Genomic DNA, 27,551 nt, shown 5'->3' with positions numbered 1-27,551 from the left:
GGCCTAGTCTTTCTGTGGGGTGTCTTGAACTTAAACATCATGGAGGGCATGGATGGAATGGGATTGTGCTGATTTTTCGGTGTTTTCGATTTTTGGGGGTGTTCATGGGGAGGGACAGGCCATGTGGCTGGGGGCCATTTTGAGTGCTGCTACAGGCCCTGGCCATGTGCTGGGAGGCAAGTGGCCATTTTGAATGCAGGCATTGTTGTTAGGCCTGCAACCATTTTGCCTACTTTTCATCCTTTATGCCCAGGGGCATTGAGTCTTGCATGGGCCTAGTCTTTCTGTGGGGTGTCTTGAACTTAAACATCACGGAGGGCATGGATGGAATGGGATTGTGCTGATTTTTCTGGGTTTTTTTCGATTTTTTTGGGGTGTATAACTGAACTGATGTTCCTCTGTCTTCCATTGCTTTTAGGTGCACAAGACTCAAGAGAACCACCAGTGCCAGGAAGAAGTCCTGCAGCGGTGTGTGTGTGTGCAGCATAACGTCACGCGACGTCACGTCTGGCCTCAGACAACTCTACAATTCGTGCAACTGCGGCCTGCTGTCTGACCTGCTCTGAAGAAGATGGCCCCAAAAAAAGTTCTCCGTAGCTCCTCTAGCAAGAAAGTTGCTAGTAAGGAGCAGAAGAAGAAAGTTACCAAGGAGGCTGGTGTGCCGGCCGCCGCGTTTTTTGGGAGCAAAAAAAAAAGTACGCCAGCAGCAGCAGGATCTGCTGGGGACCAAGCTGGGAGCAGCACCCCCGCTCCATTGGGTTCAGTCCCTCCACCACCACGCCAACTTAAGTCAAAGCCCTTGAGTGCTGCAGAGGCAGTCAGTGTACTTCTCCAATCACCATCAACCAGTGATGTTGGCTCATCGCAAGAAAGTAGCAGCAATGTCCCTGAATCAACACAGGTTGTTGTAACTCATCTGACAAGTGTTGAACCACCACAGCCGCAACAACAACACCATGTGCAAGTACAAGCCCAAGTACATGTGGAAGGAGAGGCAGCGCAAGGAGATGCGCAAGCAGAGGTGCATGGAGGGTCACAAGTGCCCACAATAGTTGTTCCTCCCGAAGTAGGGGCACATCAGGAAATCGACAATCAAGCCGAGGTATCATTGGAAGCCACTCCTCCTGATGATCATTCATTGTCTTCCACATCCCTAGCAAGGAAAAGATCAAGGGGGGTGTCACTGTCTACATCTTCTTCAAGCCCACCTCCTTCTGATGAACTGGATGAAAATTGGGAACCACCACGGCCGTCTGAGAGTGAGGCACACCATGATCTGACAAAGGTACCTAAGCGTAAAAGGAAGGTCGTCGAAAAACTCATAGCTATGGAGTGTGATGAGGCTCAACAAGAAGTGAGGGATACTGCTGCTGATGAATCCTCTCACGATGACGACGAGCCAGTCATCATAAAGGTCACTGCAGCCCCAGCGGGCATGCAGCAAAGAGACATTTTGACCCTATCCCGAGAAGCTGCTGAGCGTGATGATGATGTCGACGAGGAGGCAATGGAAATGGAAACACAACAATCATTAGATTTGGAGTTAACTAGTACACCAACACCTACCGCTTCCATATTTCTTTCTCGCAAGAAGGGACCTCCATCCACCTCGACCTCAATTAGTGGTGGTAAAAGTGCAAAAGGTACTGAAGTTCGGCAATCCACATCCTCCACTTCATCTGGCATTAGCAGCAGGACCACCACCACCAGTATCGCCGCCTCCTCCGGCCCCCAAGGACATTTCAAGTCTCCAGTTTGGGACTTCTTTAGTGTTTGCCCAAAAAAGGAAAACGTAGCCATTTGTAGCATTTGTAAGCTTCGAGTTAGTCGTGGTAAGTTTGGTACCAACTATGGTACCGGAGGCCAGAGAGGTCATCTTAGGAGAACGCACGCTGTCCAATGGCTTGCGCACCAAGATGCGGTCAAGGAAGCCCGAATTGCACGTAATGAAAACGTTGATTTTTCATCTGATGATGACGAGGAGGCAGAAGACGATTCAAACAGTTCACTTACACCCAGTGCCCCTGTCAGCAGCACACCCCATGTGAGCCACACTAAGAGTGTGGGAGAGAGTGAGACATCAATGCGAAAAAGTTCATCAGCGAGCGTAACTGGGTCGAAGATATCATCATCATCCCGTAAATCCTTGGTCCAGGGCAACATTAAAAAGATGTTGTTTACCGAAGCGCAATATGAACGCAACCACCCACTGACGCGTCTGTATAACACTAAGCTGGCTAAAATGCTAGCTCTGGACCTTCTCCCTTTTTCTTTTGTAGAAGGGGTTGGTTTTCTAGAATTAGTGGCAGCGCTCTGCCCTAAATGGAAGGTTCCTAGCCGGTTCTATTTTGCCCGAGTTGCGGTTCCAGCACTACATGAAGATGTTCTGGAGGTGATTGGGGCAGCTTTGCAGAAGAGTGCTGTTCACACTATACATCTGACAACAGACATGTGGACCAGTGGCGCAGGCGCTGATTACATGTGCATCACTGCACACTGGGTCTCTTTTTCAGGGGCTAAAGCAAAGCTAAACACAGGTGTTGACCCGGACATTGTTTTTAAAGCTGCTCGGAAACATGCAACACTAGCCATGTTTGGTTTGGAGAAACGTCACACAGCAGAAAACATTTTGGATGTCTTCAACACAAAGGTCCTTGACTGGCTGTCCCCAAAAAAACGCCAGGTTGGTTATGTTTCCACGGACAATGGCTCCAATATAGTTAAGGCCATGCAGCTGGGTGACTATTTCAGAGTGCCGTGTTTGGCGCACTGTATAAACCTGGTTGTGAAAAAATTCTTGGGTGATAAAGACAGTGCAGCGTACAGAGTAGTGGAGACCTGCCGAAAAATGTGCAACCATTTCAGCCATTCTTTTAAGGCCCGGAAGCATCTGAGGAGCCTGCTATATGAACGTCAAATGCCAGTGAAAGCACTCATCCAGGAGGTGGTAACACGTTGGAACTCAACCTTCTACATGCTTGAGCGTCTGTATGAGCAGTATACGGTACTCGATCACTATTTCTTAACACAGGGTACAGCTCAGAAGGAGGACCTGAGGATGGGTGCGGCGCAATGGAACATAGTTAAAAGCCTGACACACATGCTTCATCCTTTTGAGTTCTTCACGCGTGCAGTCAGCAAGGAGGACTGTAATTTGGAAAAAGCTATCCCATTGTTGTACATGCTGGAGCACCAACTGAAGGAGGTGTGTTCTGTGTTTGAAAAAGATGAAAAAAACCAAGTCCCTTTTGTTCTGGCTGAGAAATTATTAGAGCACCTACAAGGTGATGAACGTCTTAAAATGATCCACTCAAACCAGCATTACATTTGTGCTACTATTCTGGGTCCACGCTACAAAAAGGCGCTGGCAGGCCAAGCATTCTTTCCTTTTGCTGATGAAAATGTTATAAAGTACAAACAGTGGATAGCCTCCTCAGCCAAGAGGTTTGAAAGAGAACGGCAGCAAATTGAAGGAAAAGGCAGTACATCAGCATCAGCAGGCCATCCCCAGTCAAAACAATCCACTTCTGCACCTGTGGCTGCGGCACAAGTGACCTCTCAGCCGTTAAAAAGACCGGCAACCGGATCATCTGCACCACCAGACACAACAGTAACATTGGAGGCTGAAGAGGATTGGCTAGCTCGGCTTGGGTTTGGTTCTCAAAAGGTCACAGCAACAGCTAAGCAAAGTGGAGGAACCTTGGAGGAGAACCTTGATTCGATGGTCAAGGACTATCTGAATGACTCAACAGAGGTCTATGTTAATGCTGACCCATTGGCGTATTGGCATGGAAAAAAAGAATTGTGGCCACAGCTCACCAACCTGGCTTTAAACTACTTACTTTGCCCACTTGCCAGCGTGTCTTCTGAACGTGTTTTCAGTGCTGCTGGTGGCATTGTAACTTCCAAACGGAGCCGCCTCTCGCCCAAAAATGTGGAGAGGTTAACAATGATCAAGATGAATCAGCACCTCATACCTCCAGATTTCAGAGTACGAGAAAGCGCGCCGGATGAAGACGAGGTGGACAGCAACATAGATGAGGGAATTTCTTCTCTGTCAGGTCACACTGACCTCACCCTGCCTGAATTCGCAGAGTATGATGACGAAGCCTTATTCTTATTCACGGACCGTGATACCGAGCCCTGAAAATGAGACAACAAATCAATAACTTTCTTTTTTGTCCTTATTCACTTTTATTCCTGTGTGTCTCTCTTTCTTTGTTGTGCACAGTTAATATAATTCAAACTTTAATCAGATAATCACAAAAACAAGCCCATCAGCAGAACTGTCTTCACTTGTTTGCTAATTGATTTGAAGGTGCCGCAGTCTGCATTCCTCAGGTTCACAAGTCCAGAAGAACATGCTCCTCTATCCTCCTCCTCCAGACTCCTATTTCCATCAAAGCAGAGGGCTGGTTTACGCCCAATGAAGAAAGACTCAGCACTTGTGGGGGTGTTGTTCTACCTCTTTGCAGGTGAGTTGACGGCTCTGGGGCCATTGCTGGGAAGCTCTAATACCGGATAAAAGTGGTTTGGACCAAATCCGAGGCGGAATTTTTTTTTGTGTTTTTGCTGACTTGCTTGCCTTTGAGGTGCTCTTAGGGGGGGTTCCGTCTGTTTGTGGGTGAGTTTCGGCGTCTGTGAGCACTGCTGGGACACTCTAATCTTGATTGCATTTGCTTTTCAGGAAATCCGTGTTGGCAAACCGGACTTATGGCCTAGCTACGCAGCGCGTTTGGACCGAAGGCCGAGAAATATTGTAAGTAGGAGATGTTGCTTTTGGCCTGTTTGGGGGTGTTATGCTTTTTGGCGGGTGGGTTGGCGGGTCTTGGGACATTCCTGGGAAGGTCTAATACCGGGTAGAAGTGGTTGGGACAAAATCCACGCCGATTTTTTTTTTTGCTCTTTCTGACATTTTGCTCAATGTAGCGTTTTCGGGGGCCTATTTGGGGGGCTTCCTGGTGTTTGTGGGTGGGTTTTGGGGTCTGGGAGCACTGCTGGCTATGGATACTTTACTTTGCAAGAGGTTTGAAGCAAATCCATGGTGGCAGAGGGGAGTTAGGGCCTAGCTGCAGAGCGCACGCAGAGTGATTTGGGAAATTTGGGAAAAAATGACTAAGTCCCCATTTTTGTACTTTTGCTCTTTGGCTGTTTGGGGGTCTTCTACTCGTTTTCTCCTGGGTTGACGGCTCCGGGGCCATTGCTGGGAAGCTCTAATACCAGATAAAAGTGGTTTGGACCAAATCCGAGGCGGAAATTTTTTTGTGTTTTTGCTGACTTGCTTGCCTTTGAGGTGCTCTTAGGGGGGGTTCCGTCTGTTTGTGGGTGAGTTTTGGGGTCTGTGAGCACTGCTGGGACACTCTAATCTTGATTGCATTTGCTTTTCAGGAAATCCGTGGTGGCAAACCGGACTTATGGCCTAGCTACGCAGCGCGTTTGGACCGAAGGCCGAGAAATATTGTAAGTAGGAGATGTTGCTTTTGGCCTGTTTGGGGGTGTTATGCTTTTTGGCGGGTGGGTTGGCGGGTCTTGGGACATTCCTGGGAAGGTCTAATACCGGGTAGAAGTGGTTGGGACAAAATCCACGCCGATTTTTTTGTTGTTGCTATTTCTGACATTTTGCTCAATGTAGCGTTTTCAGGGGCCTGTTTGGGGGGCTTCCTGGTGTTTGTGGGTGGGTTTCGGGGTCTGGGAGCACTGCTGGCTATGGATACTTTACTTTGCAAGAGGTTTGAAGCAAATCCATGGTGGCAGAGGGGAGTTAGGGCCTAGCTGCAGAGCGCGCGCGGAGTGATTTGGGAAATTTGGGAAAAAATGACTAAGTCCCCATTTTTGTACTTTTGCTCTTTGGCTGTTTGGGGGTCTTCTACTCGTTTTCTCCTGGGTTGATGGCTCTGGGGCCATTGCTGGGAAGCTCTAATACCGGATAAAAGTGGTTTGGACCAAATCCGAGGCGGAATTTTTTGTGTGTTTTTGCTGACTTGCTTGCCTTTGAGGTGCTCTTAGGGGGCGTTCCGTCTGTTTTTGGGTGAGTTTCGGGGTCTGTGAGCACTGCTGGGACACTCTAATCTTGATTGCATTTGCTTTTCAGGAAATCCGTGGTGGCAAACCGGACTTATGGCCTAGCTACGCAGCGCGTTTGGACCGAAGGCCGAGAAATATTGTAAGTAGGAGATGTTGCTTTTGGCCTCTTTGGGGGTGTTATGCTTTTTGGCGGGTGGGTTGGCGGGTCTTGGGACATTCCTGGGAAGGTCTAATACCGGGTAGAAGTGGTTGGGACAAAATCCACGCCGATTTTTTTTGTTGCTATTTCTGACATTTTGCTCAATGTAGCGTTTTCGGGGGCCTGTTTGGGGGGCTTCCTGGTGTTTGTGGGTGGGTTTCGGGGTCTGGGAGCACTGCTGGCTATGGATACTTTACTTTGCAAGAGGTTTGAAGCAAATCCATGGTGGCAGAGGGGAGTTAGGGCCTAGATGCAGAGCGCGCGCTGAGTGATTTGGGAAATTTGGGAAAAAATGACTAAGTCCCCATTTTTGTACTTTTGCTCTTTGGCTGTTTGGGGGTCTTCTACTCGTTTTCTCCTGGGTTGACGGCTCTGGGGCCATTGCTGGGAAGCTCTAATACCGGATAAAAGAGGTTTGGACCAAATCCGAGGCGGAAATTTTTTTGTGTTTTTGCTGACTTGCTTGCCTTTGAGGTGCTCTTAGGGGGGGGTTCCGTCTGTTTGTGGGTGAGTTTCGGGGTCTGTGAGCACTGCTGGGACACTCTAATCTTGATTGCATTTGCTTTTCAGGAAATCCGTGGTGGCAAACCGGACTTATGGCCTAGCTACGCAGCGCGTTTGGACCGAAGGCCGAGAAATATTGTAAGTAGGAGATGTTGCTTTTGGCCTGTTTGGGGGTGTTATGCTTTTTGGCGGGTGGGTTGGAGGGTCTTGGGACATTTCTGGGAAGGTCTAATACCGGGTAGAAGTGGTTGGGACAAAATCCACGCCGAAAAGCCTTTTGGCACTTTTTGTAACTTAGGGTTCGTTAGGGTTAGCCCTAGCAGCAGGATTGCATGTGTTTCGGGGTGTTCTAGATTTTTGCAACTGAGTTCTGGGGTCTTAGAGCACTCGTGAGAATGTGTAATTTTGGTTGCAAGTCATTTGAAGAAAATCCATGGTGGGAAAGGGGGGATTTGGCATAGTTAAAGAAAGCCTTTGCCACTATTCTTAACTTAGGGTTCGTTAGGGTTAGCAGTATTTCTATTGCATGTGTTTGGGTGGGGGGGTTTTCGAGCCTTGGAGCGATGCTGGCTATGGATACTTTTGCGTGGTTGCTTGCAAGTGGTTTGAATGCAATCCACGGTGGGTAAGGGGGTATTTGGGCCTACTTTTACTTTCAAAGTACGTTTTGTCACCAGTTTTCTGCTAGGGCTCGTTTTTTGCGATTTGATTGGGGGTCTTCTACATTTTTGCGACTGGCTTTAGTAAGGGTCTGGGTGGAAGAACTGCTGGGAAAATCTAATTTTGTTCTAAAACACAGTTTACAGTACACCTAGCTTGAGGGGAAAGATCTGCTACATTAATTTGCCCATACTTATTTATCCTTCAAAAGGTGACTCAGACAGAGTACGCACTGTCAAACATTTTGTACTGTCTACTAGGAAAATCAAAGTGTGACTTTTTGCACTCCACAGCCTACATACCTTATATTTATTTATCAGTGGTGTTGTAATATTATATCACTTCCTGTTTTTCGTTGAATAATTACAGGCCGGGTTTCAGTCTGTGCAATGGGGAAAAAAGGATGGAGTCAGGCTTCACATTAGCGAGCCGCAATTCAGCATCTGCCAGGCAGGCAGTGGACAGGGTGTCTTCTGGTCACCAACATTGATGGACGAATCGTCAGATGGAATGGAGGAGTGCCGCTAATAAGAGGAATTTTTTTCTGCATGCAACTTACTTACCAAATTCAACAGGACAACTACAACAACATAAAGATACAGTATCCATTGTGTTTTTCTATGACTGTGACTGCATTTCTTGGATCTCTCTCTGCTTCTAAATTGATCCCTTAACACATCACTTAGTCCACTCCACTATCACATCTGCACCACACATAGTCATTTGTAAGTGCTCCTACGTAATTCGCAAGTCGCAGCACGCCCCAGCCCGTAGAGGACTGGGATGGCCCCAATGATGAAGCATGTCACCAAGGGGCAACCCTGGTGAGTGAGGGGACACCTAGAAAAAGAGCAATTTCTCCTTTTCTATCTACTACACCTTCCAGACCAACCCCATTGAGTGTTGTGAATGGATTTATAGTGACCAGCAAGGCTCTCAGGTATCTGGCAACAGAGACCTTATCTTGAATATAGTTATCAATATTTCCACGCACGCCCTGTACTGTCGCATTCTTTCTTCCACAGTTGTTGAAAGTACTACTTACTTTTCACTGACATGCATGCAGTAGTGCATGCACTTTCAAAGATTGATGGATAGGTTTGTACCCAAAGATTTGTTTATGTTCACAATTGTTTGTCCATGCTGTGCTATTTTTTCTTGTCTCACAAAACCTTTCCCAAAAACCCCCCTACCCATCCATTTTTCAAACCCTAACCCTCTTCCCCCGGGCTGTGTGGTTTTGATTGATGTGTGACTAAATTACAGCAATAAATCCACACACTTGCTGGGGAGGATAAGGTGATACCAACAGGCTGGTGAAGAAGTCCGAGGATATATTCTTACTCTGCTTGACAAAGACCCATGGCTAATGTCAAAGAACTTCAACCAAATTAGTAGTTATACTTTACCATTTGTTAGGCTACAATGTGGCACTGTTCTAGTGTACTGTCACCTGCTATATTCTCTATTGTACCGTTGTATTGCTCAGGAGGACAAACCAGATTTCATTTTCTTTTTTTTCATAGGCATGCAACTGCCACTGTGTCACACCACTAGTACCACCGCTATGAGGAAATTTTATCCGCCCAGGATTGCCAACCTTATTCGCTGTTTCCCGTGGAGCCAGCCCTGGGCCTAGCCCTACTTACAAACAGAAATTAAAGGTAAGATAGGCGTTTGGTTGGAGGTAGTATAATGGAGTATTAGGAGAGACGAGAGATTGACGGTAGTACTACTAAAGTCCTAGGACTATTCAGGAAAACAAACTTACTGTTAAACCCCCACCCACCAGACTCAAAAGCAGTAAAAAACAGGTATGGTCAGATAAAGTTTCAAAAATTATATTTTTATAGCCCTAACAAAATAATCTTCCGCAAGACCCTCCCTAACCCCAACGATTGTCCTTCAAAAGTCCTCAAAAAACCCAACTCCCAATTCCCACCCCCCAAAAGTCTCTAAAAAAGGGGCAAGGGACACTATGGCAGGGTGCTGTTGGCTTTAGCAGCCAGGGCATCATGCTCCTTGCGGAGGGTGGCAAGTTCGAAGCGGAGGCCCTCCACCAAGTTCTTATAGTTCAGGACCTCCTGCTCCAGGTAGGACAGTCTGAGAGATAAGCGGCGCCGGTGTGCCTTGCAAATCCTGTGGGGGGCAGCTGCTGTCTTTGCTGCTCGGCGTTGGCGTTGGGCTTTGGTAGCCCGGCTCCGTACCGCTGGAGCACTGCGCTGGCTGGCAGCCCGCACGGAGGAGGATGCAGCTGTCCCCGTGGACGTTGTTGTTGTACCAGACTGCGTCTCCTCCTCCTCCAGGGCCACCAGCCGCCGATATTCAGTGACAGTGGCATCCAGCCTCCGTTGCCGGGCCATTCGAGCCAGCTCCTTCCTCCTTGATGGTGTCTTGGATTTGGAAGGAGCAACTACATGAAGAAAGAAAGACATAGTCTGTAACCAATGCTCCTTAAGATTAACACAAAATGATTGAGCAGAAAGTTGTCACAGTACAAGTAGCAAATTGAAAGCACAGTACATAACTATTGAGGACAGTATCTATGTAACCTCCGACTTCTTCATCCTTGCTCTAACATTAGTGGGAGTTTAAGGAACAAATTCTACAAGCACTATGGACTTCCATTACAGTCGACTATGACAGTACACCAGTCTTATTCTTCTTCTTCTCTCTTGTTTAGGAAAATTGGTACGTTATCTTATGCATAATGCCAGCGCAGTGAACTTGCACCCGAGAAAAACAGACGCACACCATGGTGAGTGAGACAGACTTGCGTTACTGTACCGGTCCAGTACATGCAGGTGGTGAAGCTCTTACTTTTCTATTACGGGTGGCACTGAGAATACTCTGTTAAAAGGGCTACTGCTTAATTAATTTAGCTTTCACCCTACAGTGCAAATGAGTATTAGAAAAGGAAAATAAAGAAGCTAAATAATCTGATTATCTATCACTTCACATGGGATGTATTTGATGACATATGGGGTGACTTTAGGTGCTTTGCTTATTATTAAGTGAACAGTGATACCCCCACACATGAATGACGTACTACTACTAAACTAAAGTTATTAAGAGAGGTAGGGAGTGTGCACCGTAATAACCGGATATATGATGTGCTTGCAGTTGCAATACAAACTACTGCTACTATTCATGGTAGTATTTGGACAAAATTACAACTTCTTTTCCTTGCCTTTCCTACACTGGAACGGACGTGCGGGTGCGGTGTTACATGCTCTTCAAAGTAACACTTAGTTCATCCAGTGACCGTCTACTCTCTCTAGATACACATGTGCTATCTAAGAGTCAGATAGTACCATGAATGATCCAGGCATCCATCCATTCAAAGTATATGCACACATACAGTTTCTGTTTCACCCACCCAGGCTGTTCTCCTTACACCCATCCTTGCTTCATCATTCACCCAGCCATGCACCATACCATATTCTTGTCTTCCCAGCCACCTCGGGGACCAAGCAAACACATATCATTCTTCTTTGCCAGTCATCATTACATTTCTCGTCCTTCCACACTTACTTACACCCTTCTTTCGCTTTTCGTTCATCCCATCCATCAAGTTCATCTCAGATCTGATTGGGATTCTTCTCGCAAAAAAATTCACAGCTAAGTCGAAGTACATTTAGAGGAGGCTACTACCTGGTTTATTTATAATACACCCGTGCAGAAAGCACACTCTGCAGTCTTCAATCTCAATAAGTAAGGAATATATAGCTTACCTCTGCCTGCCACCACCGTGTCATCCCCCACAGAATTGTCCGGCACTTCCACCGCCTCCTCCCCAGAGTTGTCCGCGTCCAATACCACCGTCACCTCCGCGCTGGCCCCGCCTCCAGATGTTCCACCTACAAAGTACATTTAATAATGTTAGAATACACCACTCACTACTATATAATATTTGGTCTAGGAGGAAGAAAGAAATGTGAAAAAAACAGTATACAATGTAATAATTTGTGACTGTCTACTCTAAAGTAAAAATGTCCCTTTTTCCAGGGAAGGCTGTTGTCTTGCTGCACTTTTTGGCACAACTGATGAATGCTTCCTTTTATTTTTAACACGCACCACTTTTTCTCCTAACAGACAGAAGCTTGACTTCTAAGAACACAAGCAGGATCAGGTTCAAACCAGGTGAGAGCTCGGCTCGACCACAAGAAATGTGTCCAATTAATCGTCAGCACTAAGCACTTTTCCATTTTCAGTTAAACGTTTACTTTTATGACAAACTTGATTTCAATAAATGTGTTTACTTTTAATAAAGCTTTTAAACTTAAATAGACTCTGTGGTTTTTGGTCCTCCAGACTAGAGTGGATGAGCTAAAGGTTTTGGAATTTTTGCAAGCATAAGTCCGTGCCTCTGCCATCGGTGACTTTGGGAGCTAAATGACTCTGCCACACTATCTAGTCAGTAAGGAGATTGGGGGTTCAACTACAAAGTCTGTTATCACTGAGGTATGTGGAAAGTCTAACAGCACCTATTATAATTGATAAGCTAAGCAATGCATTATTTAGTGTCCATAGCTCTGTTTGTGCAGATTTGTCCCTGCAACAGTAGTAGAATGGATTGTCCTCCTATCCAAACCAAAAGTAAAGTAGTATCTTATTCTTTCTTGGTGGTCATTCACCTTTTTATTGTTGGCAATTGTCAAAGCATAAACATTTAGAATACTTGAAAAGACATTATGGACAATCCCAGAGGACTGCACTCAGTGCATAGAGCTATTGCTGACTAGAATGGGAGTCCAATGGAAATGCCAAATGTGCAATCTTAGTTAGCTACACAGACAGACTAATAAGAATAATCTAGTAATACCACACGGAGTCATAGTCGAGGGAAGGCTGTTGAATTTAGATCCTGTCTACAAGAAGATCAAAGACGATTTAGAAAAAATCGAATGAGGAACGCTAGGAAAAAATAAGTACTCTATATTAAAATTAAAACTTACTGGGGCCAGCAAAGGAGCCCTCGCCTGCCCGGTCCTGGCCTGCATCGTCAACAGCACCCTCCTCCTCCTCCTGTGTCCTCCTCCTGCCCCTGGGGGAAGCTGATGTACAACATGAAAGAAAGAAAAACAGAAAACATGGATGATATTTGTCAACCAAATCAAACATTTCAAAAGAACTAACAAAATATTTTTGTGAAATAGCAAATAGACAACTACTCCACGGGATATATTATTGACCAATCTCATGTGGTCGACTACGTTATTACTTTAGTATTGCTTGATTTGCGGACCGTCGAATTGGAAATTACCTTATGTAACTCACTAAACAAAGTACTAAAAAGGTTTGCCTAGGATTGGCAGGCAGCAGTCCGCAGCACGCAAAGTGACAGCCAAAGTCCATTGTGATTGAAGATCAGCGACAACACTAAAGTTTCCTACTACAATAACCAGTCATTAAAATACTCAAACTATCAATCCACCACCACTATTTCTTCTTATCGCCATGTGTACAAAGGAAGGACTGGACTTGAGTCTGTAGGGGCTGATTTAGAAGCCCCTTGCGGCTCTTTTGCTCCATTGTTGCGTGACTTTTGTGACGCAGCGGCAGCACAAAAGAGGCGCAATGGTGCGGCGTATATTAACAACGTGACGCATATGGGAGATGCATCACTTTGTAAAGCCCTGCGCCAATAGGGGGCGTTCCGGCGCAAGGGAGGGCGTTCCTGCGCAGGAACGCATCCTAAAAGTGGCTGAGGGAAATCTACAAGATTTCAATCAGTCACTTTGAGGACAATGATGCGTGACTCAAACCCTGCTCCTGCTTGAAGCAGACGTACGGCTTGACGCAGCATTGGGGAGATAGGGCACCCCAGAGCATTGATGGAGCTGCACCATCGTTGCGACGCAACTCCAGCAATGCGCCGCCTTTACGGCACAGATGCGTAACGCTTTGGTGACGTTTTGGGCCCATGGTGCGCCGCATTGTAAATACGGCGCACAATGGGTGATGGTGGCGTGACGCACAGATACTGGCGCATCCCTGCTACTTTGCAGGGATGCGCCGGTAATTAAAAATCTGAACCTTAGTGTGTAGCATAACTAGCATTACGCAGTTCTTTAAACTACACTCATACATAATTTCACAGGCCAATGAAATGAACACAAAATCTAAAACAAATAAGCATAGTAGCAACACTACTGAGAAGGAGAGCAGTGTACCTGAAATGCACAGAAGATTTTGAAATATAATTTACCTACAATGTAATGAGCAGCATTATAGGTCTTGGTAAAAAACAAAAATTTGCAATATAATAACACAGCAGGAGAAAACATAGTAGTAAAGAAATAGCTACTACTACTCACCAAGCCCGGGGATCTCAAGGCCAAGGAGGTCGAGCAGATCTTGCTCACGGGTCAGGACATCCGTCCAGCGGTGGGTGGCCTGGTTGTAGGTGCGCCAGACCCGAGAGTGGTGGTAAATGGCCTGGCACACCTTCTCCCACCGCTTCCGGCGCTCCCGGACCCCGTACCCGGCACTAATCTTGCCGCCTCCCATGATGGTCCTGGGGAGGCGGCGCTGAACATAAAAAATGAGTTGGGCCACCTCCTCCGGGGTAAAGATCTCCCTGGGTATGACCTCCTCCCCCCTCAAACGCCCGCACGGGAGCCGGACACGGGGTGCGGGACCCTTCCCCTTCTCGGGATGCTTCCCGGCTCCCTTCACCATGGTCTGGGCGGAAAGGAATAAAGAAAATAGAATAGGGAAGAGAAGAAAAGAAAAGAGTTTAAAAAAGTAGTTTAAAATTAACCAAAAGTAGCAGTAAACACAAAAATATAGGGCTAGAAAAATAGAGGGATAGATAATAAGTAAAATAGATCAAAAAAAACTTCAAACAAGCAAAGGATGGCAGAGATTGACAGAGGATACAAAGACCATGCCCAGAACCATAGCAAGTAATGAGAAACAAGATGGCCGCGCCCGTTCACGACCCCGCGGGTAAGTTCGCGCGAGATTTTCCTTGCGAACACGCGCAAAACTGTACTGGCGAGCCGCACACTTTGCGGGATTACACTTCGCGCCCGGAAACGGAAATACGTCAGGCAAACAAGATGGCCGCGCCCTTGAACGACCGCGAGGGTAACTTCGCGCCTTGCGCTACGAGCGGCTTGCAAAAACGCACAAAACCTTGCGAACTAACACGCCGCAAAAAAAGAAATCGCATATTCGCACGAATTCGCGGCTTCCGAATCCGATCTCGCTCGTGTTCGTGCCCCGCGAATCCCGCGAAATTGCAGAAAAACGTGTTTTGCTAAACTGAAAGCACTCGGCAGGTGCAAGAGTTCAAACTCATCATTAGTAACAATTCCCTGTAGTGCTTCCTGACTGGGGCCCCTCCAGAATTCAGTTGCTAGTTGCAACAATTGTATGACCCTGCTCTGACCCTCACAGCAGGCTCATAGAATAGCTACAAGTAGGCCACAAAGGTCCTGGAAAAAAAAAATGCACTGCAACAGAAAGCAAATTACAGATAAGGAAGCAGGTGCCAGACTGGAATTTTAAAACAGTGACACATTAATAAACTAACCCCAAATTAATTCATGTCAGTTGAAGCAGGGCTGGTGTGCTTGCTTTTCCCCCCCATAATCTACAGTGATGATGAACCAGAGGGTGGCATTGATGTAACAGAGGGTTGCAGTGGTGAAACAGAGGGTGCTGGGAACCTGTGATGATGAACCAGACGTAGAAACAACATAATCGCGACCGTTGCGAGCCGAAATGTAAGTTCGCAATTGCGAACTGGTATGAAACCCTCGCGAACTGGCAGAAATCCTTGCGAACACACACAAAAAAAAAATCCGCAAATTCGCAAGAATTCGCGGATTTTGCGGATTGCGAGTTCGCAAATCCGCAAAATTCTCGAACGCGAGATTCGCAAAATTCGCCCATACTTAATTGCACTTGGACAAACCGGAATGTTTACAGGTATGATCAATCCTGCACAAAATGACGGTAACAGAAGTTTGTGTGGTCATAACCTTCGTAGGAAAAAAAAGGAACATTACAACCACACAAACTTCTGTTCCTGTAAGCATCACGGTTCATTTCAGCTTGATACACCTGCATGTTCACTTCACCCACACTGCGTAGGAACAGCTGGAGACCAAGAAGGGCAACCATGCCATAGGAGGCTTCCTGCATGTGTTGGGGGCAATTGACTGCACACATGTACTACTTGTGCCCCCTGCCGACACTGCACACAATCACCACAACAGAAACCACATGCATTCCAACAATAAATGTAAATGTAAATGTAAATGCACACCCAGACCTCAATGCTCACCTGCCACCAACGGCATGTCTCCAAAAGGGCCCACCACGTGCCGGAGCAACCTCCTCATCTGTCGCTGGATTCTGTGGCACAGGTCCCCAGGGCATCCTGCTGCACTGCGTCAAGGAGTCATGTCTGCACAGCCAGCTGCTTTTGGCGTACACGCGGTCCAGCCGAGCTCAAAATCAAATCTGGTCTTGATTGGCAGGATGATGTACCGAGGCCTATGCATTATCGCAGGCTGCACACCAGCTCAGCTCTGGTGGCACTAACTCTGTGCAGCTCAAGTCATCGCCACATGGTAGGAGGCCAGTGCCCAGCAAAGTGCTTTGGTTGCCACCAACTCTGTGCACCTCAAGTCATCGCCACATTGTGGGAGGCCCGTGTCAGCCAAAGTGCCTTGGCTGCCACCAACATAATAAGCACACGGATACACCCATATAAAGAGTGGAAATGGTGTCGAGCACGTGTCCCCAACCCTTTTTATTGGCAGGGTCACATGTCCTGTGACGCCAGTGCTGCATGGGTGTGGTGTGGGTGTAAACCAGCCATGAGGGAGTGGCTGTGGCATGCTGACAACTAGACCTGTGATCAGTAGATCACTACAGGGAAGACCTGGGACATGTAGCATTGTAGTTCCCTCCCTGTAAGCATAAGCGGAGTGACTGGCTGAAACGTGCATCCTTCACAACTTTACCAATATGGTGGTTTGAATCAGCACACCCAACGAGATAGGTACAAGATGGGTGCGCAACTCCACTTTTTTCTCCCCCCAAAAAATATATTTATATATTAATATTTAAGACTAAAGAAGATAATATATTATTTTAATTACAAACAAAAACATTACAAAAACTATTTTTAGGATATAAAGGTTTTAAAATATCACCAAAAAAAAGCAAAATTACTGAAAAAAACCATAGGTTTAACTGACATTATAATTAGCATTTAAAAATCCTTTGAAATTCACTGAAAAAAACATAGGTTTCAGGCACGTTATAGTTAGAAATTAGCATTTAAAAAACCTTAGAAATTCACTGAAAAAAACGTAGGTTTCAGGGATGTTATAGTTAGTTGGACATTTCTCTTGTACAAAACCATAGAAATTCCCCCGTTATAGTTAGTTCAGCTAACTATAACTCGCGCCCCCACAATGCACTGCTGATGATGTCACATATTACATCATTCATGACATGGTCAGTGACATCACTGATGACAATACTGAGAGAGTCGCACAGAGTGAGGAAGCAGGTAGAGAAGACAGCATTGATCTGTGATTTCAAGGTGAGCTTGTGGTCAATGATGATTCTGAGGTTTCTGGCGTTGTTGGAGGGAGTGGGTGTGAGTCCTAGATGTTATGGCCACCAGGAGTTGTTCCATGTGTTGCTGCTGTTGCAAAGATCAGTTCTTCTGCCTTGTCTGTGTTCAGATGCAGTCAGTTAATCTTCATCAAGTCGACGATGTTAGTCATACATCTGTGGAACTTGGTTTTGGTGGTGGTGGGCTCGTCGGTGAGTGAAATGAAATGAAATGAAAATGCGTTTTGTAAAGAGCAAATAGTTGCCCGGAGGTGTCCAAGCGCTATGACTAAAAGGTGTCCTTACAGTAAGGCAGATGGCACGGTGGTTGAAGGGGACCTACTTGTTAAACAAAAAAGTTTTCAGTTGTTTCCTGAAGGAGGTTAGGTCTGGATTGGACCTTAAGTGGAGGGGGAGAGTGTTCCACAGCCTGGTCACATTTATGGTGAAGGAACGGCCTCCCACTCTAGTTCTTTTAACCTTGGGCACGACAGCAAGAAATGAGTTAGCTGAACGCAGCTGTCTGCTGGGGAGGTAAGGGGTAATTAAAGGGAGATTAATTGCTGGATCAGTTTCCCAGAATGATTGATGGGCAATGCAGAGGGACTTGAAGCTGATCCTGTCCCTAACAGGGAGCCAGTGCAAGCTTATTAGTCCAGGTTTGAGATGATAAGTTGGGTGTCGTCTGTGTAGGAAAAAATGTTGAGACTGTGGAGTCTGACGATATTGGTTATCTGGGTCATATATGCGTTGAAAAGCATTGTGCTGATGGATGAGCCCTGGGGGACCCTGCTGGTGATCTCCTTGGGTTCATAGGTGAAAGGTGGGAGGTGGATCCTCTGGGTTTTTCCGGTGAGAAAGGAGGTGATCCATCTGAGAGCGTCTCCTTGGATGTATATGTGGTGGACTCTTTCAAAAAGTGTGTGGTGTGATACAGTGTAGAAGGCTGCTGAGAGTTCAAGGAGGATCAAAGCGGTTGTTTCTCCTCTGATGAGGAGGATTTGAATCTCATTGGTGCCTGTGATCAGGGTGGTTTTGGTGCTATGATTTTAGCGGAAGCCTGAGCGGGAGGCATCAAGTAGCTGGTACTGCTCCCGGTGTGTCATGAGTTGATTGTTAATGATCTTTTCCAGTATTTATTCTGGGAATGGGAGCAGGGAGATTAGCTGGTAATTTTGCACTGTTTTACTTGTTAATGGAGTACTTGGTTTACTTTAATAATTTCATGATTCAACCATACTTATTGTACTTTTAGGTGTTCATGGTTTTTTCATAAATATTGGTTTGTGTGCACATGTTTTTTGTGACTCATGCTGCTCTTAACTCGTTTGGGTCTCTGAGTTCACCTTGCTGATTAAGCTCATTTTGCTGCTTGTGATCTTCATGCTTCTGCTGTTGTGGACATCAAAGGTAGCCAGTAGAATAGCAAGAGTTCCACAGACCAACATTCAAAATTACGTCTACCCTAAAAATCAGAGCTTTTCTCTAGTGAGAACAACAATTATCTAGAAGTAGCTTTATTGATGATGCACATGGGGTCCCCCCTTGTTGTCTTCCAAATGTAGAAATGGCGTTTACTCTTTCCATTTTAAATTAAATTACCTAATGCCAGGAGCGTATTTCTGAGGAATCAGCTTTTCTTTATATACAATCTATTTACTACTTTTACATTATACAATAACCTTCGTTGTCAGCTTTAATATCTGCTTTGTATTGCCTCCCCTTGAAGTCTGTGTGTAATTAACCAGTGACAATGTGTAAGCAGTCCATAAACTTTTAACAGATTAAGTAGGGTAACAAGCTTCACCAAAGAATTTCTTATGTGTATCTAGGAATACATTGCTTGGGACTGTCCTTTTTGTACGAACTTGAGAAACAATCATGTGTAGTAAAGGATGGTGCATTATGATCACATTCCAAACCACAAGACACATTATCCAAAATCAACAGCAGCAGTAACATAATGTACAACCAGATTTTTTTTTCTTCGGTAGACCAGAATTTCCGTACGTGAACAAGGGGAATTACTTGCTGCTCTTCTACTTCAGCAACCATTCTACCAAAGGGGTGCATAGGAAATGATAAAACAAGGGGGAAAATTGCCAGCAAGAGGAGTATACAAGTTCCCAGAGTCTGTCAGAGCCTCACTGGTACAGGCTCCTATTGCTCATCAAACATTACTGCTCTTGATCACCGGCAGCGGAGCTTGCTCTGTCCTAAGCTCTTTATGTATCCCACGCCAATCAGGATAATGTACCCCCAAGAGAGTACGTTCAATCTATCCTGTCCAATGTTCAAACAGTGCACAAATCGGACATCACCCTAAACTAACTCTGTTGATACTATAGCAAAGTACACCTAACATACACAGTCCATCCCTATCTAGTCTGACTTTTCCTTTTGTGTACTATTCCTCAGCAGAGGATGCAGATTTTACCTAGAGACTTCAGGCACAGAGGGATCAGTAAAAAGGGGTGCCTGAATAGGTCTTATCTCTGGCGGGACAGCCTCGTTCAGGATGTTGTCATTCTCCTTGTCACTTTACTTCCATGTGAGGACAGCGTCGCTGAATGGAACAAAACGAGGAATCTGTTCACACTCCAGGTCAGCTACCCCTCCTTGACCCACTGATCATAGGGAAAGGGCAAGGGCACCCTCCTACAATGGGAGGCATGAATCCAGTTCTTACGGCAAGAAACTTTAACAGGGGTGTGGGTTGCCAGCATGACCTGGAGTGGCCCCTTCCAGCACGGCTCTAAATTCTTCTTCCGCTGAACATTTTAAACCAATATATAGTCACCGGGCTGATTATCGTGTCCGGGCCCCTTTCGCATATCTGGTAGGGCTTCCTGGACCTGTTGGTGAATAGAACACACATTTTCAGTTAACTGGCATAGGTATTCAATCAACATGGGGTACTCAATATCGGAAAACCACAATCCTGTCCTAGAATGTGCTGTAGATCTTGTTAACAAAAGTGCTAATGGTAGGGCATCTGGCCATTGTAACCCTGTTGTCTCCTGAATCTGTGCCATTTTCAGTTAGAAAGTACCATTGTACTTCTCAACCAAACCTGCTGACTACCGGTGGTTTGCAGCATGAAACTTTTGTTTTATGTGCAAACCATCACAAATTAACTGAATGACCTTGGCATTGAAATGACTTTCGTTATCACTCCAAATCAAATGGGGCAAGCTGAAACGAGGAAAGAACTCTTTTAGAAGTACCATTGCATCCGTAACGGCTGTATTGTTAGTAGGATAAGCTTCAACCCATTTACTGAAAGCACAAACAACCACTAAAACAAACTTCAAAATATTGCAACGCTCCAGTTCTATAAAACCTATCTGAAGGAGTTCAAAAGGGAAAGTAGGTGGTGCAAAATTGCTGGTTGGGGTAGGAGTGCCTTTTTACTGGATTGTGCATCATGCACACAATATAATACTTCACTAAATGTGCAGCAGTCTTCGAAATACTATCATTCTGCCATACAGGGTCTAACAACTTGCAAATACCTTTAGCACTAATATGGGCTGGGCCGTGGGCCATTCTAACTACAGGAAGAATATATGCATCTGGCAACATCCATCTCTGCTTCTCTGACCTGTCAATCCAACATCCCTCATCATTCAATTGTGCTGTACTTTCTTGCCACACTGCTAACTCTCCTGTTTTGGCCTCGTTTTGAATCTCCTTCACATTATCAAGCGTGTTTTCGAACATAGTAACCTCAGGCCACCGCCTAGCAGGACCTGCTACAAACATTCTTTTTATTTTGGCCCGGGCTGTTTCCTTAGCTGTCTAATCTGCAAAAGCATTTCTCCCACCTACATCATTAGTGACTTTCCCGTGGGCTCCAGTCCTGGGCGTAGTTCGCGTAGTCGCGCTAAGGGTAGCAACGCGAAGTGCACTTCTCACTACGCAAGCTACGCGTAGCTACTCGAACTGCGTAGTGCGGTAGGGAAAATGCTGTTTGCACTGATTGCACAGTGCTGGATGCTTGTCCGCACTGTGCAATCATTGCAAACAGCATCTTGCACAGTGCAAGCGGTCATTTTCTGCCGCTTAAGTAGATTTGTACTCGAGCTGCAGTTTCCTCAACGCGGACTGGTAGTTTCTCATTGCGAGCAGTCGTGAGCATACACGACCACTCGCAATGAGAAATCTGACCTCCCCGCGTTGAGAATCTCGCCGGGAGATTTATTTACAATGCTCGCGATCGGCAACTTGATGTTGCTGATCACGAAGGAGGAAAAAGTCTCGCCGGGATGTCATTTTGCTTGCTCGCGTTCGCGAACTTGACGTTGAGGACCGCGAGCAAGCAAAAAATGGCCGCTATGCATTTTTGCACTGTGCTACGTGCAATTAGCGTAGCGCGTACTTGCGCAAACTACGCAAACTATGCGAGTGTAGCGTAATCCTACATCCTGGGTAAGTAGGCACTACACTTCACTATAGCCAAATTCTTAGGGAGCGTCAAAGCAGAGAGAAGCCGCAATATAAGGTGCCCATGCTGAATCTTAGTGCCATGCGAAATAAGAAACCCTCTCTCCGCCCAGAGTCGCCAAAATTTGTATGTGATTCCAAAAGTGTATTGGTTGTCAGTATAAATATTGACAACCAATCCCTCACTCAATTCGCAAACTCATATCAAAGCAACAAGCTCCGCAATTTCAGACGATTGGTAAGGAACTCATGATATCTTAACCCATTAACCGCGGTGGTAATTCCGCCGCGGTGCGGGCATTTCTGTGCGCGGGCGGGGCGGCGTCGGCCATTGGCCGACGGCAGCACTGGGGAGGTAGTGCTGCCGTCGGCCAATGGCCGACGGCAGCAAGGAAAGGGTTAACTACCGTATGCAGTGTAGTGATAGCATAAGCTGCAGTTGTAGTGCCATCTGGTAACTTAAAACAAGAGCCATTGACATATATTTCCCCTTGTGGGTCAGATAAGGGACCATCAGTCAGTTTTGCCCATCCTTTTGTCTCTTCTTTCGTCCGGAAGATACAGTCATGTTTATCAATTGCATCATTCTCAGAAGGGAGAGGCAGTAACGTGGCTGGGTTCACAGTGGCACATCTTTTGATTGTGATGTGTTTTGAAAACAATGTTAATTTGTAACCTGTCGAATGTACACTGGTGAGGTGGTGTGTCTAAGGGCATCATTAACTGGTAGGTGGACTAAGTCTGCCTGCCACCATAGCGGTATGCTGTCCCGTCTGCCAGGGGTGCCACCGCCACCATGGCAATGGCATCCCCTATTCCCAGCATTATGGTGAGTGGTGCTCACAGCACTGCCCACCACAATGCTGGGAATGCACGTTGTGCATTGGCATGCACAAGGTGACAGGCACCACGCAGTGCCTGCCACTTTGTACATGCCAATGCAGGGGGGGACCAGAGGTACCCCTATGTGCACCCCTCAACATCCTAGGGGCCCGCTACGGGCCCCCAACAGCGAAGACCACATGCCCCATGGATGGGCTGCTTTCCGCCATCATCATATTATGGATGGCGGTGTCTTGCAGACACCGCCACCATATTATGCATGTTTTCCGCCCGGTCGATGAGTCGACCGGCAGAACGCGGCGGACAGTGTTTCCGTCTGCCGCAGACTCCCCAGCCAGCCTAATATGGTGGGGGTCTTTTAGGTGTGGAGGGTAGCGGATCACCCCCGCTGGGCCAGCAGTGGCTACCGCCAGCCTGGCGTGGGCGATCTGCCCGCCATCCTAATTGGCCCCTTAGTCTTATTCAACAGTGTATACACAGCATGGAGTACCATGACTGCGAGGTCAGTATCAAGTACGAGTCCAGACGATTGTCTTATCGAGATGGCCACAGCCGTGACCTCTCTTAGACAGCTCAGGGGGCATGTGTGACAAGGTCAAGGACAGCAGAGAAATAAGCACACAGCTGCTGCTTATCTCCAAATGTATGTGTTAAAAGAGAAAGCATGCAACCAGCCATCTCATGGACGGACAACAGAAACGGTTTAGTGTAATCTGGGGTGCCAAGTACTGGAGCTTAACAAAGGGCAGTTTTCAATTGCTAAACCGACTGCTGACATTCAGGCATCCAAGGCAGGGGCTAATGCACGTTTTTTAATGTTAGAGCAAGCAGGGGTTTGATTAGTAGCTAGGTATCCACTGCCAGTAATTAGGAAGTGATACCTATAAAAGCGCGCACATCTTTCTGAGTTTGTGGAATGGGCATTTTAACAATGGGACTGATGCGCTCCATGGGTGAATCTCCTACCCTCCTTCGACAGACGTTGGCCTAGATAGGTCACCTCCTGTCGGCAATATTGAAATTTAGAAAGAGACACCTTATGGCCATGTTGGGCCAAATGCAACAACAATTTAACTGTACTATCTTTACAACCTTGTTCCGTATCAGAAGCAATGAGCAAGTCTCAAAATACTGCACCAATACATTACCTGCAGGAAGTGAAAGGGAATCCAATTGGCTTTTTAAGGCTTAACTATAAATACTTGGACTTTCTGTATAGCCCTGAGGAGCTCAGCAGAATCTAAAGCTTCTACCAGCTAGGGTAAAACCAAACAAGTACCTGCTATCTGGATGAATAGGAATAATGAAGAATGCGTTTTTCAAATCAATAACAGAGAACATTTTTGCAGTAGAAGGAATCATTGTCAAAAGAGTAGTAATGGCAGGAACCACTGGAAACGAAAACCACTCTTTTATCAACTTCGTGCAAATCAATCACGAAACGATAAACATCTTCATGGTCATCAAGGGAACCTGAGGGCGTCCTTTTAAGAATTGGAAGAATAGGGCTAATGCAAATATTATCAGTTGTCTCCTCAAGCACTCCCTTCCTAATCAAATCTTGTATAATTTGCAATAAAGCTCGCTCCCCTGCCTGCAGTATTTTATACTGAGGGATAAGGGGCTATCGAAACCGGTGATATCAGCAACAATCCCCCATCTGTGTCGCCTGTCGCCCACAGAGTTGGTGGCATATCTTTAAACTCAACAGGAAGGGGTGCATCTTTGGACAAACACTGCTTAGCACGTGCTACTTCTGGACCCATTGTCATATAGACACCAGCCGGAGAACAATAAATTGTGGAAGGTATTTTTTCAACAAATCCAAACCCATCAAATTTTCACTACAATTAGATGTCAACAAGAATGGTAAATCCACAGTGAAAGGACCAATAGTCAGCGCAAGAGGTTTGGCAATGGGGCTTACAACTGGTACACCAGAGAAACCAATTGGCACATTACTATGGCCAGAAAGAGCTGCCCCAGGGACCATATTTTGAGAAACAGAACTTTTTCTCGAACCTGTGTCCACCAAAAACTCCTTAATTGAACCTTAAAGTTCTGCTGTTACATAAGGACCACGCTGGTCTACAGGTATCGGAACTGGTCCCTCACTCTGTTCCTGGCTGTCCTAACTGTAAGCTAAACATCATTGAAGAATAGCGTGCGCACACCTTCCCTTTCTTACTTTTTTGTCTTCAACTTTTTTTAGAACAGGTGCTTGCGTGCAAAACAGGGCTGTGTTTGTCCCAACACAGTAGTCTAAAGATTGTGAGAGGAGGGGTTCGCGTTTTGTAAACCATTCGGATCGAGTCTGTGGCATGTCATGAGGGTTAGTTTAGGTTTTTAAAGGGGGAAGGAGTAGATAGCGTGTGATTTTTAAAAACATAGTGTAACGGTTATTGTGGGGTATCAAAGGACATTGATAAACGTAGGTGTATGGATAGCAGGATAGGATGGTGTGTCGGAAAATTTATTGTATGTTTGACATTATGAAATTTTCATTTTTAGAATATTTGTTTATGTGGCCCTTTATCTATTTTTTCCAGTACCCCTGAGGAAGAACTAACATTAAGTTCGAAATGCATTGGGTTTTGACACTGGTTGTTCGACAGGATGTTGAAAGCACATGTCTGTGGTAAAGCTTCGGCAACATTAGACATTTGAATATGCAAATTAAAACATTCAAATTCCACGTGGCTGCCTCTGGAATGATTTACCTTTGAAATACACGAAGCGTGAAAATGATGAAAAGTTTATGGATGAATATGGATAAATAAGATGAAATATGATAAAAGGATTCTATTTGCGAGGAATGTTCCCTCATTCAAGCAGTGCAGCAGATAGGGACACAAAACGCGAACCCCTCCTCTCACAATGTCCTAACTGTAAGACATCCCTGTCACTTCTTCCATGTCAAAATCATCATGATAGTACTGTCCAACTCGAGCATCATCAAAATAATTATCATCGGAACAACGCTGTGAGGCTGCAGCACCGTGTGCCCTATCAGCGCCACCAGCTCTGCGACCCCGACCACAAGAACTTCGTCCTCTAGGGGCTTCTACCTTCTACAAAAGCACAGGACACTCGCTACGCCAATGGCCCTCCTCTTTACAATACATACACTGATTCGGACCCAAGGGCATAGTTGTTGGCTGCCTACTAGTGCGTGGAAGCTGTCGGGCAGGACCACTACGTCCTCTCCCATTCCCTCTAAAAGACTGCTGTAACAACACCTTTGTCTTTAAATCCTAATGCCTCTTCTCTGTCCTCTCCTTTTCCTCACTATACCTATGCTCATAATACTGCGCCATATTCAAAATAACAGAGGGGGAAGAGGTGAACCAAGTACTTTTAGAAGCCTGCAACCGAGTCACAATTTTGGGAAGCAAATTAGAGACAAATTTATTAACAAACAAAAGAGCACCTCCCTCAATAAACAAGTCCTGTTCATTGTAGCACAAAAATGCACCTCCAAATTAGGTGAAGAAATCAGACACACTCTCAGCTTTCTTCTGCTGACAGGCCGACAATTGATGTGGTCTGGCAAAGCAATAATTTCGGCCCGAGGCTTATCACCTGGCTTTCTTTCCTGATGACATGCCCTAATTTGATCCCAAGTATCACTCAACTCTGGAACATGATCTTGAGTATGAACCTGCCTCCAAATATTAACCAAAACAAGAACACCAAAGAACAATTCTATATCAGCGAGAGTCATCACTGTGGAAGGAGCAGCTTCAGTCAGTTCTTTATAATAAGCAGTAGGATCTTTTCTAGGGTCAGGCAAATGAGTTTTAAGGGATAAAACCTCACTTCTTTACCACGGAGCATAAACCCATTGTTCCTAAAACTGGGCTGCCACTGCCTCTTGAGTAACATTACCTTACCCATTCGTTAACTCTGGTATCTCTGGGTTATATATAGGATGAACCTCTCTGTCATTGGATACTGGAACACCGACCTGGACCTTTTCGCATGCAGTCTTCCCTTATAAGCTATTATTGTCGTAACATTAGAAAAGATTTGTTCCGGTCCCAACTCACTAATATACACTCGATCTCTGATGTCGTATAAGATTTGAGGCGCCTCCTTTCCAAAATACTGTTGCCAAAGACCAATCAAAGTAGCTGGCATGTCTTTAAGGGCATGCTGATGTATAAAAGGCTCAAAATCTCTCATAGTCGCCCAGACATCCTCTACTCTATAAATAGGATTATGGTCCCACTGCACAGCCTGATTGGCAATTATTTGCTTCTTTTAATCTCCCACATCAGACCCCACTAAGGGTCAAATGCGTTCCTTAAACATCGTCCAATCCCTATCCTCAAATCCACGCACCGGAGGTCACCTAGTTACTAATGTCGGAGGTTGATAAACCACAAGAGGAGAGGCAACAGTAGTAACAGGCCCTATCGTCGCTGGGGGTTGTGCTGCAGGGGAAAGAGTTGGCGGAAGGGATGATGATGAGACAATAGGTGCAGCAGGAGTACTAACAGTCAAAGTTGCCACAGACGGCAAAGAAACAGAAGAAAGAGGAGGAGCCAAAGGCACAGCCGTTTACATAACAACGGTGAACACAGGGACAGAGACAGTAGATGCAACTGTAACGGGCGGCTGAAAGGGGGCCGGAACAGTAGGATATATTCTCTGTGGGGCATATGGAGGCGGGGGTCTGGCATCCAACAATTCTTCCACAAAAGTATCATCTTCCTCCTGGGGCACATATGATTTGTCAATATGTAATCAAAACATTCTATGTTCACACTCAATACCCTTCTCCTGCTTTTCCCTGTCATATGCTACAGCCTTCTGAGTCAGCGTCTGCATTTCCCCCTTTCCGGGCCTCTTTCTCTGCTTTCATTTGTCTCTGCTTAGCTGCTTTTTGCTACGTTATGTGGGAATCAAATATAGACTGCCTACTTCCTTTCTTAAATGACTGTTCTTCTAAATACTCAATCTTTTGTTCATCGAAAGTGCCCATCAAGGGCCACTGCAAGTCATCATTGCCCCTCATATATTTGTGCCATAATGTACTAAACATAATAGGGCCAAGACCATGCTTCACATACATATCAAAATTTGGAGTGCCTTCTGGAGGCGCCGTCTGTCTTTCTTCCAATTGAGCATCAGTAGAACAACAACGACAGCACAAGGCAAACAATTAACTGAAACTAGGCATTTTCAAAAGAGAACAAATTCACTATTCTATACCTAGCAAAACAATTGCAATTGCTTTTGTTCCAAAGATGGTCCTTAGACCATACTAAATACACACCAAAATGGT

This window comes from Lissotriton vulgaris, chromosome 3_1 (genome assembly GCF_964263255.1).
Source record: "Lissotriton vulgaris chromosome 3_1, aLisVul1.2, whole genome shotgun sequence".
NCBI lineage: Eukaryota > Metazoa > Chordata > Amphibia > Caudata > Salamandridae > Lissotriton > Lissotriton vulgaris.
Note: the sequence above shows the minus strand (reverse complement) of the source record.